Here is an 11,239-nt window from a genome sequence, read left to right as displayed (position 1 = left end):
AACTAGACCACTGAAATTCTAAAGAATGAGAACCACTGAGTTACATAAGTTCTAATCCTTTAACCTTTGTGCCAGTAATGTTTGGCCCTCATCCTCTGGGCCCCACTTAATGTTTTTACTTTTTTGGGAAAATAAAGACTATTTGTTAATTTAAAAAAACATCAAATTAATTATTTACAGTTACATTTAGAGAAGCACAGAGGTTAGAGATGCACAATAGTGGCCCAACGTTGCAGTATCGTACTATAGTATAGTATATAAAGTTTTTATAGTGTAGTATAAATAGTATATTATAGCTCAGATGTGTTTCATCAGATTTCTGCTCATGTTTACAACTTTGTGCACATTCAAAATATAACTCCTCCATCTCTGTTGTCTGAGATTTGGAGAGTTGTAATATAGTCTATAGTATATATAGTATATATAATATATATAGTATAATATAGTAATATAGTATATATAGCCTACTATATATAGTATATATACTACATATAGTATATATAGTATATACTATATATACTGTATATAGTATAATATAGTATAATATAGTATATATAGTATAATATAGTCTGCTTTACATGTTATTGCTCCGCTGATGTGGTGGATCTCATTCAGACCGTCTGACGGACACAGGGGCCCATCTGGTCTCTGGTCTCTGGTCTCTGACAGAGTTTAGAGGAGCTGTACGCTGCTCTTCATCGGAGGACTACACTGATCCAACGCGTCACTTTCCGTGTCCCGCTGGAGATCAGATCCCGTTGAGGTCGGCAGCGGAGCTTTCTAGCGATGTTTCCCCGCTGGCCAAGCCCCACTGACGGCGGACCGTCTGCGTCTGCAGGACCTGGAGCTCAGCGCCAGTGTTTCAGTTTAACTGTTAAAAAGTGTTGAGCTAATTAAAAGGTATTTACAGTATTTAGAAGCGGGCTGGATGCTAGTAAGCTTATGCTAGCTTTCATGCTACATAACTAAGCCGGACAGAGTTGTCCCTCATCTGGGGATAGACTTTAATGCTTTACAAACACCAAAGCAAGTAAGCGCTGTGACTAACATTACTCTTCTGAAGTGATTTTGGAGAGGGACATCAGGTAGATATACTCTGGTTGACTAGCATGACACCTTTGGATTCATATAATAATCAATCCAGGCTAACGTGAATGAGAGTGACTGCATGTTGCTTCCTCTAAATTTAAGGTTGTGGTTGACTAGCGGGGTCAGCTCGATAGTTTGACAAATTGATCAGACCTGCACGTCATGTGCACTAGAAACAAACCGTGTATCCAAGAACAGTTCAGTCAGTGGAAATGACGTTCGATCAGACACAGCCATCTATAGTAGATTAGTGTTACGTTTCCAGTGTCGCGGCTCCGAACCAAAACGTTAGTTGGGACAGACGGACCGCTTGTTTCTTTAGGATAACTATATTAGCTTTAGACCGGCTGGTAGCAGCTTTGTGCTTGGTTCTTTAGGCTAACTATATTAGCTTTAGCCTGGCTGGTAGCAGCTTTCTGCTTGTTTCTTGAAGCTAACTATATTAGCTTTAGCCTGGCTAGTAGCAGCTTTCTGCTTGTTTTTTGGGGCTAACTGTATTAGCTTGAGCCTGGCTGGTAGCAGCTTTCTGCTGGTTTCTTTAATCTAACTATATTAGCTTTAGCTTGGCTGATAGCAGCTTTCTGCGGTGGGAAATGGCCGGGAGACGTTGTGATTATGTTGCATTAATCAGGGGATTTAGTTTGTATTTGTAGAGAACATAAAACACTGACTACTGTAGCGTCCCTGACTACCCATGAAAACTATGACATCACTGTATCAGCGGCAGCTGCTGCCTCCGGTACTTTTCTACACACGAAGAGCCTCACTTCCCATAACAATAAACCCCATCGGACTAACGTCACATCCACACGTTGCCCACATGGCTACCTGTCTTAAAGGGGAATGGTCGGATGGTAATAATCATGTAAAGGAGAAACGGTGAAAGGTTACTTTTCTATCAAGCAGCAAAAAAGTATTAGCGTCAACATCACCACGTCCTCCGATGCGACCATCGCGCATGCGCACATCGCGATGTCGATGCTAAAACACAATATTGTTCAGCCCTAACTGACGGTATACTTCAGTAAGCTAGTTTGCCAATTTTATCTTGGGTAATGCCACATGTAAGTATATCTTAGTTTATTTAGAATCCCAACATAGGTTATACTACGTACACTGTATAACAATACATTACGTGTTTCTTTATTTCATCTTCCATTTTTGCTAGTGTAGCACCTGGAATGAACCTTATCGAAAGTATTTTGTTTGGTTTACAGACAACACATAATTTAGCTGCATTCTGTTTAGTAATGCATTGAAGTATGTAGTTCTATTATAAATTATGCAGTTCTTCATCCTGCCAGTAGGGGGCTAGCTGTGTAGTGGTTTGTGGTTCAACCTTACTGTAATACATGGTAAGAAGAAGACACTTTTGGCAGAGAAGTTGAGGCCGTGTAGTAAAGGAGAGACACGTTTGGTGTGTGTCCGCGGTAGTGAACTGGAACTCGCTGTGTGAACAATCCTACTGTGAAGGAATAAACTGAACTTTTATACACTACTATCAGCGTCTCCGTCTGAGTGGTGTAACAATTTGGAGGCACCGCTGGGATTCCTATCAAGATGAGGATTACTCTGCAGCGAAGAAAAACACGGTAAAACACCGGTGTGTGTGAGCAAGGGACACGAGGTAGCTTAGCTTCCAGAGCTAACAGTTACAGTCTAGCTAGGACGACACCGAGCCGTTTTATTGTTTTTTGTAAAGGAAAAAAGTGTATCGAGTCACTAACACGAACAGCAAGATGTCGGAACACCGTGAAGACTTTCTTTTGGAAATTGAAGAAAAGTTGATTGGATTAACCGTGAAAGAATTACATCGAGTTTGTGAGAACTGTAACATTGCGGGTGAAAACTTACCAGACGTTACAGGTAAAACTCGTCGTGCACTGGTTAAGCACGTCATAAACTTTTGTGAGCGCGTTGAGCTCCTAGAGAAGGAGGACGAAGGTATGTCTGTGCTTTTGCAACTGAACGACCTGCTCGACACACTCCGGGACAACCCGATGAACGTGACCGGCTACGGGTACGCGGGAGCGGCCGACGGCGGTGAAACAGCAGCGGTGTCCATGTATGCGGACGGCGTGGAAACAGCTCACTCACCACAGCCCGCATCGGAACAACCACGAGGAAAAGGCACACCGTTTCCGTCGTTGCTGGAGCAAGGAGTTCTGGGGACAGCGGGGCACAATGCGACTCAACGCGGAGGCAGAGAGTCCATGAGTAACAGCTTCTATGCTCCTTCAAGGGGGTTCAGAAAGGATGGATATGTAGGTGAGTCAACCTCAAAGGACACTCTTAGCTTTAGTAGCTTGGAACATCAGATTGAAAGTGGGCTAAGGAAATGCTATCCTGAATTTGAAATTGTGGAGGCAGTTATTTGTGCTGTGAGGCCTGGATTGAAACTGAGGAGTTATCTGGAGGGGAAAAAGAACCTTACGCTTGATATCCTTAGACAAATACTCAGAGCTCACTATGCAGAAAAGGATGCAACTGTATTGTACCAACAATTGACAAAAGCTGTACAGGGACCTGGGGAAACACCACTAGATTTTCTGGTCCGAGTGCTGGATCTGCGCCAAAAGGTACTGTTTGCATCTGAGCGTGCCCAGTCTGGCCTGAAATATAACAAAGAGCTAGTCCAAAGCCAGTGTTCACAGTCCATCATGACAGGCTTGTCAAACGACAACATAAGAGCAGAAATGAGAATGTATCTGCGGGATGAGGAAAGTAATGATGAGCTGCTGTTACAAAAGATGCAGGTTGCGCAATATAATGAAAATGAGAGGATCCAAAAGATTAAAGCCACCAACAAAAACGCTCATCGGGCAAATCTGAACACAGTAGAGAGGAGTGAAGATGAAAGTGTCTTTCCAACAACTGTGCTTGCAGCTAAACCTAACAAACCGACTAAAGAAAACCCCCTATTTACAAAAATGGAGGAGAACAACACAGCAATCAGGGAGCTTACAGGCCAGGTGGCATCACTGTTAAAAACTGTCCAGCACGAGAGACAAGCGGGCGACATAAACAGAGGCAACTTACCTGTGAATGCTCCTAGGAGACCAAAAAGACAGTGTGTAGCATGTCAGCAGGACAACAAAAACTGCAACCATTGTTTTAAATGTGGCAGTGACACACATTGGGCAAAAGGGTGTAGAGTAGGGGAGGGACAAAAACTGACGGGAAACTGGCGGAGGTTGTGACTGGGGGACACGCCATAACCTCAATAGCAATGTCCCAAGAAGATAAACACTCAAAGCTGAACCCACCGATAGATGCTATACATTCGCTTGAAAGGAAACGAAAAAGACAAAAACTGCCCACCCCACAACATGTTATCTCTTCAATGTCAAATGAAAAGCAGAAAGATCAATCCTCTCATTCAGAGAATGCTGGTACAAAATACAAACGAGTAGCACAGCTGGTAGGCCGGAAGTGTCTGGTCTGGTGTAAAATGAATAAGGTTAAGACGCTAGGTTTGTGGGACACAGGGGCACAAGTATCAGTCATGAGTGAGGCATGGAAGTCCCAAAACTTACCTGATGCAACAATCCACCCAATCAGTGACTTGTTAGACAGTGAGCAAATTCTGGATTTAAGAGCAGCCAACGGCTCAAAGATTCCCTTTCAGGGCTGGGTTGAGGTTAGTCTCAATCTGTGTGACCCAAAGGGTCAAACATCAGAAACTGATGAGGTAATAGTTCCGGTGCTTGTGAGCAGGGACGTAGTACAAAGACCAATAATAGGGTTCAATGCCATTGTTGAAATAATGAGAGAGGAGAAAGCCCAGGTGCAGCACAAGGAAAAAGTAACTTTGCTCAGACAGTCACTAAGACTAGGTTCAGGAAAGGCAGAGGCACTATTAAATCTGATCCAGGGAGCTACCAGTGACAATGCTTCTTACCCAGTCAGAACCGGACGCGTGTCCATTGTAGTCCCAAGGGGACAAGTCAAGTGTATTAGCTGCCCTGTAACAACGGATCTCAAAGTAAACACTGAGATGCTCTTTGAACCTGAAGAGAATCTTTCTTTGGAAGAGGGATTAGAAATCACTTGCCAGCTGGTAAATATTTCCTGCTCCTCACGTAAAGTCAACATCTATGTCAGAAATGCGACACAGCATGACATCTCGATGCCTGGTAAAATTATGATAGGGAGCATACAGAGAATAACAAACTGCTATCCGGTATACCCAGAGGAGCACCATGTTAATTCAGTAGTTATTGATAATGCCCCAGTCCAACATAATTATACCATGGAAAAGTCACAGAGAGATAAAAAAAACCAACAGTGGGATCCTCCTGTCAACTTAGACCACTTGACCAGTGAACAACAAATGGTTGTTAAACAAATGCTTAGAGAAGAGTCAAGTGCATTTGCGAGGGACAAAGATGAAGTTGGTTTTATTAAAAACTTACAAATGGACATTGTGCTCAGCGATAATGCCCCAGTAGCTAAAACATATAATGCCATACCACGACCATTGTATGAGGAGGTAAAAACCCACATACAGGACTTGTTAAAAAAGGGGTTTATACGCAAATCCACTTCCCCATATGCATCTCCAGTGGTTTGCGTGAGGAAACGGGATGGAAGCCTAAGACTATGTATTGATTACAGAGGGCTTAATAAAAAGACAATCCCAGACAGGCACCCTATACCACGCATCCAGGAGATACTTGATGGTCTGGGTGGAAATGCTTGGTTCAGCGTGCTGGACCAAGGCAAAGCTTACCACCAGGGAAACATTAGCGAGGACTCTAGGAAATTCACAGCCTTCACAACCCCATGGGGTCTGTATGAATGGAACCGGATTCCATTTGGCCTAACTAATGCACCGTCAGCCTTCCAACGCAGTATGGAAGAAAGCCTTGAAGGACTCAGAGACAAGATATGTATTCCTTATTTAGACGATGTCTTGGTGTACAGTAAAACATTCTCTCAGCATGTTGAAGACATGAGATCAGTCTTAAAACGTCAACAAGCCTGGGGAGTCAAGCTGAGGCCGGATAAATGTGACCTGTTTAAAAATGAGGTGCGTTATCTGGGAAAAGTGATCTCAGCTGATGGCTACAGGATGGACAATAAAGAGGTAGCTGCAGTACAAGCGCTTAAAACAAAACCACCTACTAACATCAGAGAACTCCGGAAACTCCTAGGGTTCCTGGGTTACTATAGGAGCTACGTGCAGGATTTTTCCCGTCATGCAAAATGCCTGTATGACCTGCTCTCATCAGACATAACCCAAAATACTCAGTCTAAGTCCACATGTCGCCCAGCGAGGACAGGACAAGCCCCCCCAAATCAGAAAATAGAGTGGACTGACACACACCAAAAAGCATTGAACTATCTTGTTGATGTCTTGACTAACCCACCTGTAATGGCGTATCCCAGATTTGAGGATCCATATATTTTGCATGTTGACGCTTCAGAGGAGGGACTGGGAGCAGTCCTTTACCAGAGACAGGAAGGCAAACTGAGAGTCATTGGCTATGGCTCACGGACATTGACACCAGCAGAGAAAAATTACAGATTACATTCGGGGAAACTGGAGTTTTTAGCACTCAAGTGGGCAGTTACAGACAGGTTTAGAGACTATTTGTTTTATGCTCCCTCTGTAACTGTATACAGTGACAATAACCCTGTTACTTATGTCCTGAGCACAGCCAAACTAAACGCAACAGGACATCGCTGGGTGTCCGAGCTGGCTGATTTTAACTTGACGTTAAAGTACCGTCCGGGGAAAGTGAACACGGACGCAGACTTTCTGTCCCGGGCACATGTGAGTATGGAGGCATTAATGAGTGAATGCACGGAGCAGTGTGGCCCTGAGGTGCTTGGTACAATATTCAATGCAGTCGAAAATCAGAAAGAACATGATGTGGACTGGATCTCAGCAGTGACCTGCAGCCCGTATGTGCAAGAAATAGCTGCAGATGCCCAGTCAGACATAAAGATAACACAGCAAGAGCTACTGAAGGCGCAGCTGCAAGACACCGCCATTTCTTATGTAATCCAGCTGAAAAAGTCTGGGGAGAAACCAGACAAGATGAAAGGTAAACGACTGTTCCATGAGTGGAAAAGATTGTATGTCTCTCAAGAGGGTTTGTTAAAACGCAAAACGGCAACATGTAGTCAAATTGTGCTTCCGGAAGTGTACAAAGAGTTGGTTTACAAATATCTCCATTGCGAAATGGGTCACCTGGGGGTGGAACGGGTTTTGCACCTGGCTAGACAGAGGTTTTATTGGCCTGGGATGCAGAAGGACATTGAGTTTTTTATTGCAAAGGTGTGTAAATGTAACTATCAAAAGAAACCTGCAGTCCATACCCGAGCTCCCATGTGTCACATACCTGCTACAGCACCATTTGAGATCATCTCTATTGACTATCTTCACCTTGAAAAAAGCAGGGGAGGGTATGAGTATATTTTGGTAATTATTGACAACTTTACCAAGTTTGCTCAAGCATACCCAACCCGTAACAAATCAGGCAAAACAGCAGCAGATAAGATTTTCAACGATTTTGCCCTGAAATATGGATTCCCTGCTAAAATTCATCATGATCAAGGCAGAGAATTTGAGAACCGTTTATTCAGACAACTACAGAAATACACGGGCATTGCAAACTCTAAAACAACTCCTTACCACCCACAAGGGAACCCAGCTGAAAGATTTAATCGTACATTGTTATCTATGCTGCGGACCTTGGATGAGGAGAAAAAGGGAAATTGGAGTGACTATGTGAGCAAAGTTGTACACGCTTACAATTGTACGACCAGTGAAGCAACAGGTTATTCCCCTTTCTATCTGCTGTTTGGTAGAAAGCCACGCTTGCCAATTGATGTAATATTTGGGATAAATGAGGAGGAAGGATGTAACTCCTATGAGGAATATGCAAAAAAATGGCAGCAACAAATGAAAGAAGCATATGACATTGCATCCAAAACTATCAAAAAGACTACAGCAAGAGGAAAAACATACTATGATCAAAAGAGACAAAGTGCAATGCTTTCTCCAGGTGACAGAGTCCTTGTTAGAAACATGTCGGAACGAGGAGGGCCTGGGAAATTGCGCTCATATTGGGAAAAGCAAATACATATTGTGGTTTCTCAAAAGGGCAGAGACAGCCCAGTTTATGAAGTCAAGGCTGAAAATGGCACAGGGAATAGCAGAATCCTCCATCGTAACATGTTAATGCCCTGTGATGCATTACCACAGCAGGAACCAGCTAAAAAAACTGGAAAGAATCTGCATATTCAAAAAGCAAAGAGACACAGGGAAAGTAAAACAAAAGATACTTCAGAGGATTTGGAGACTTCAAGTGATGATGAATGCTACTGGGCTAATAGACTGAGACACCATCACCACAAGCCTGGAGAGCAAAATGTTGCACCTCAAAATGCTCCTGAAATAATTCAGCCGGAAGCTGAGGCTGAAACAGAGGAGGTCAGGGTTGAAACTCCTGCCCCCGTGCTAGTGGCCCAGGACACTACAGAAAGGGACATAGGTAGTACCGAAGAGGTGTCACATACAGTTTCAGCTGCAGACTGTCCTGTCAACCAGGAGTCAGAACTTACTGACATGCAACCACGTCGTTCACAGAGAGAGAGACGACCCAGAGAAACACTGACGTATGACTCGTTAGGTCATCCAACGCATCGTGTGGTGGGGCTTTGCACTAACCCACTCTATGTCAATGCACTGGCCCCAGGATATGGACAATACTGTATGCCTTGGCCACCTCTACAGATGTGGGGACCCCAGCTGGGTTATCCTCCACTCATTGCTATAGGCTACTACTAAAGGACTGCTTGTGGGTTGAACATGGACTGTTGTAGAAGAAAAAAAAAAATGTGAACACTGTAGAATTGCTTGTGAACTGAATACTGACTGCAATTAAGTGTATCATCTGAGAAAGAGTATTAGAAAAAAAAAGCTAAGTCCAGTTAATGACTGTGATCCTATATTGTTAATACTTTACTGATTGAATTTCTGATGGTGATGTAAAGTGGCTAATATTCCAGAAGCTAAGTATTGGTTTAGGTGTGACATAAGAGTCCAAATTTTTGGTTAAGTAAACATTGGCATTGAAACAGTAAAACTTATGTTATGTTATGTTTTCAGACTATAAAAATTAGAAGTCTTTGGAGAAGATATTGAAGGAACAGAAATGGTTTTGTGTAGAAGAAAACACATGCAATTGCACTATTGTCACAACTATTCGGAGGTAAACTATACTGAAGTTTAAAATGCTTAATGGCGTCATTTATGAGTGGAATGTGATTACATCACATGGTGGACAATGGGGAGATATTATAAGGGTCAAACCTGTGGAACGCACTAATATTATTTACTTGTTTCTTACTTTCAAAAGAAAGGTTTTGCCAATACAATGTTTGCAATGTTTTCATTTGCCATGTGACAAAAGAAGTTTATGCTAATGTTAAGGATAACATTTATTTTGCAGGGGAGGAATGTAGCACCTGGAATGAACCTTATCGAAAGTATTTTGTTTGGTTTACAGACAACACATAATTTAGCTGCATTCTATTTAGTAATGCATTGAAGTATGCAGTTCTTCATCCTGCCAGTAGGGGGCTAGCTGTGTAGTGGTTTGTGGTTAAAACTTACTGTAATACATGGTAAGAAGAAGACACTTTTGGCGGAGAAGTTGAGGCCGTGTAGTAAAGGAGAGACACGTTTGGTGTGTGTCCGCGGTAGTGAACTCGAACTCGCTGTGTGAACAATCCTACTGTGAAGGAATAAACTGAACTTTTATACACTACTATCAGCGTCTCCGTCTGAGTGGTGTAACACGTGCAACTGTATGTCAATGATCAAGCTTCGCGCTGTGACCAAGAAACCACCAAAAAAATGACTAAATCATCATTAGTTCCAAAATTTTCTTGGATGCCAAATATTTGAATTCAAAGTCAGAATGCAATTGACATGTAAGAACAAGACAATGCACGTCCAGCTTCTATCATCAGTCAGCCATTGCACCCACACTGCTGCTGTATGTGGACTGTGGCTTCTGCGTCAGTGAGGGGTCCAGCAAGCTGCAGACAAAGTTTGGGGAGTGGCCAGACCAAAGGAGGCCACCATCAGCCTCATTGAGCGGCGGCTGCAGGAGCTAGGAGTGGCAAACCGGAAGGACCTCATGGGGTTGCCACTGCAGGACCAGGTACGCATGGAGCAATCTGGCGTGTGCAGCAACACGTCAAGTGCAGGACCTGCCTGGCTGGTAGCAGTTTTCTGCTTGTTTCTTTGAGCTAACTGTATTAGCTTTAGCCTGGCTGGTAGCAGCTTTCTGCTTGTTTCTTTGGGCTAACTATATTAGCTTTAGACCAGCTGGTAGCAGCTATTAAATCAGCTATTTATTTGAGAAGTGGGAGAACTTGCAAAATAGCAGGGTGTTCAAATACTTATTTTCCTCACTGTACGAGGAAAAATGTCTTTTTAACAGGCAGAAACCTCAAACTAAAACTGGCTCATGGTGGGAAGTCATCTGACACAACCAGTTGGGGGAGAGGGTGAGAGAGAGAGAGAGAGAATGGATTGAAAAGATGACCGGTGGTAATTATGGCAGCAGTAAAGGTAGAAAGAACTATTACTAATAATAGTAGCAGTAATAGTGCAGGGCGTCTAGCAGGACCATGGCAGCAGCTGCATTCACTACTCAGGTGCCACCACAATCCAAGGAAATCTGACAAGGGAGAAAGCACAAGGGTTTCTGGAAAGAAGCAACATTAGTTACATGCATGCTTTTTTCAAGTATCATCAACAACAAGAACTATCATATATATGATAGGGTACAAACATTCTTGCAGGGGGCACCCAGATTTGAACTGGGGACCTCTTGATCTGCAGTCAAATGCTCTACCACTGAGCTATACCCCAACACACTCTATGTGGAATAAGATTATGGTGCATCAAAACAATGGCTGGGGCTCCACCATGTGGTTACCTTTGTTGGTAGGTGGAGTCTGACGGGCCTGTTGGGTTTAGAAAAAATAGTAGTTTGTAGAAGTTCTTTGTAGTAGTTCATGGCATAGCAGGGCACTGTGCGGCATTACAAGGCACAGCAGGACGTAGCAGGGCACCACAGAGTGTAGCAGATGAACATGGCATCGCAAAACGTGTAGCGGGACC

At 43.3% G+C, this 11,239-nt stretch overlaps 1 non-coding gene across 1 annotated transcript; it reads right to left on the bottom strand.

The window, feature by feature from the left end:
- Positions 1–10,915: 10,915 nt before the first annotated feature.
- Positions 10,916–10,987, bottom strand: trnac-gca (transfer RNA cysteine (anticodon GCA)). The gene has a single exon. It is a non-coding gene; the product is annotated as a tRNA-Cys (tRNA).
- Between the last annotated feature and the right edge of the window lie 252 nt (positions 10,988–11,239).

This window comes from Etheostoma spectabile, unplaced genomic scaffold (assembly GCF_008692095.1).
Source record: "Etheostoma spectabile isolate EspeVRDwgs_2016 unplaced genomic scaffold, UIUC_Espe_1.0 scaffold00001232, whole genome shotgun sequence".
NCBI lineage: Eukaryota > Metazoa > Chordata > Actinopteri > Perciformes > Percidae > Etheostoma > Etheostoma spectabile.
The sequence above is the reverse complement of the archived record's forward strand: the minus strand, read 5'-3'. Positions and strand labels throughout refer to the sequence as shown.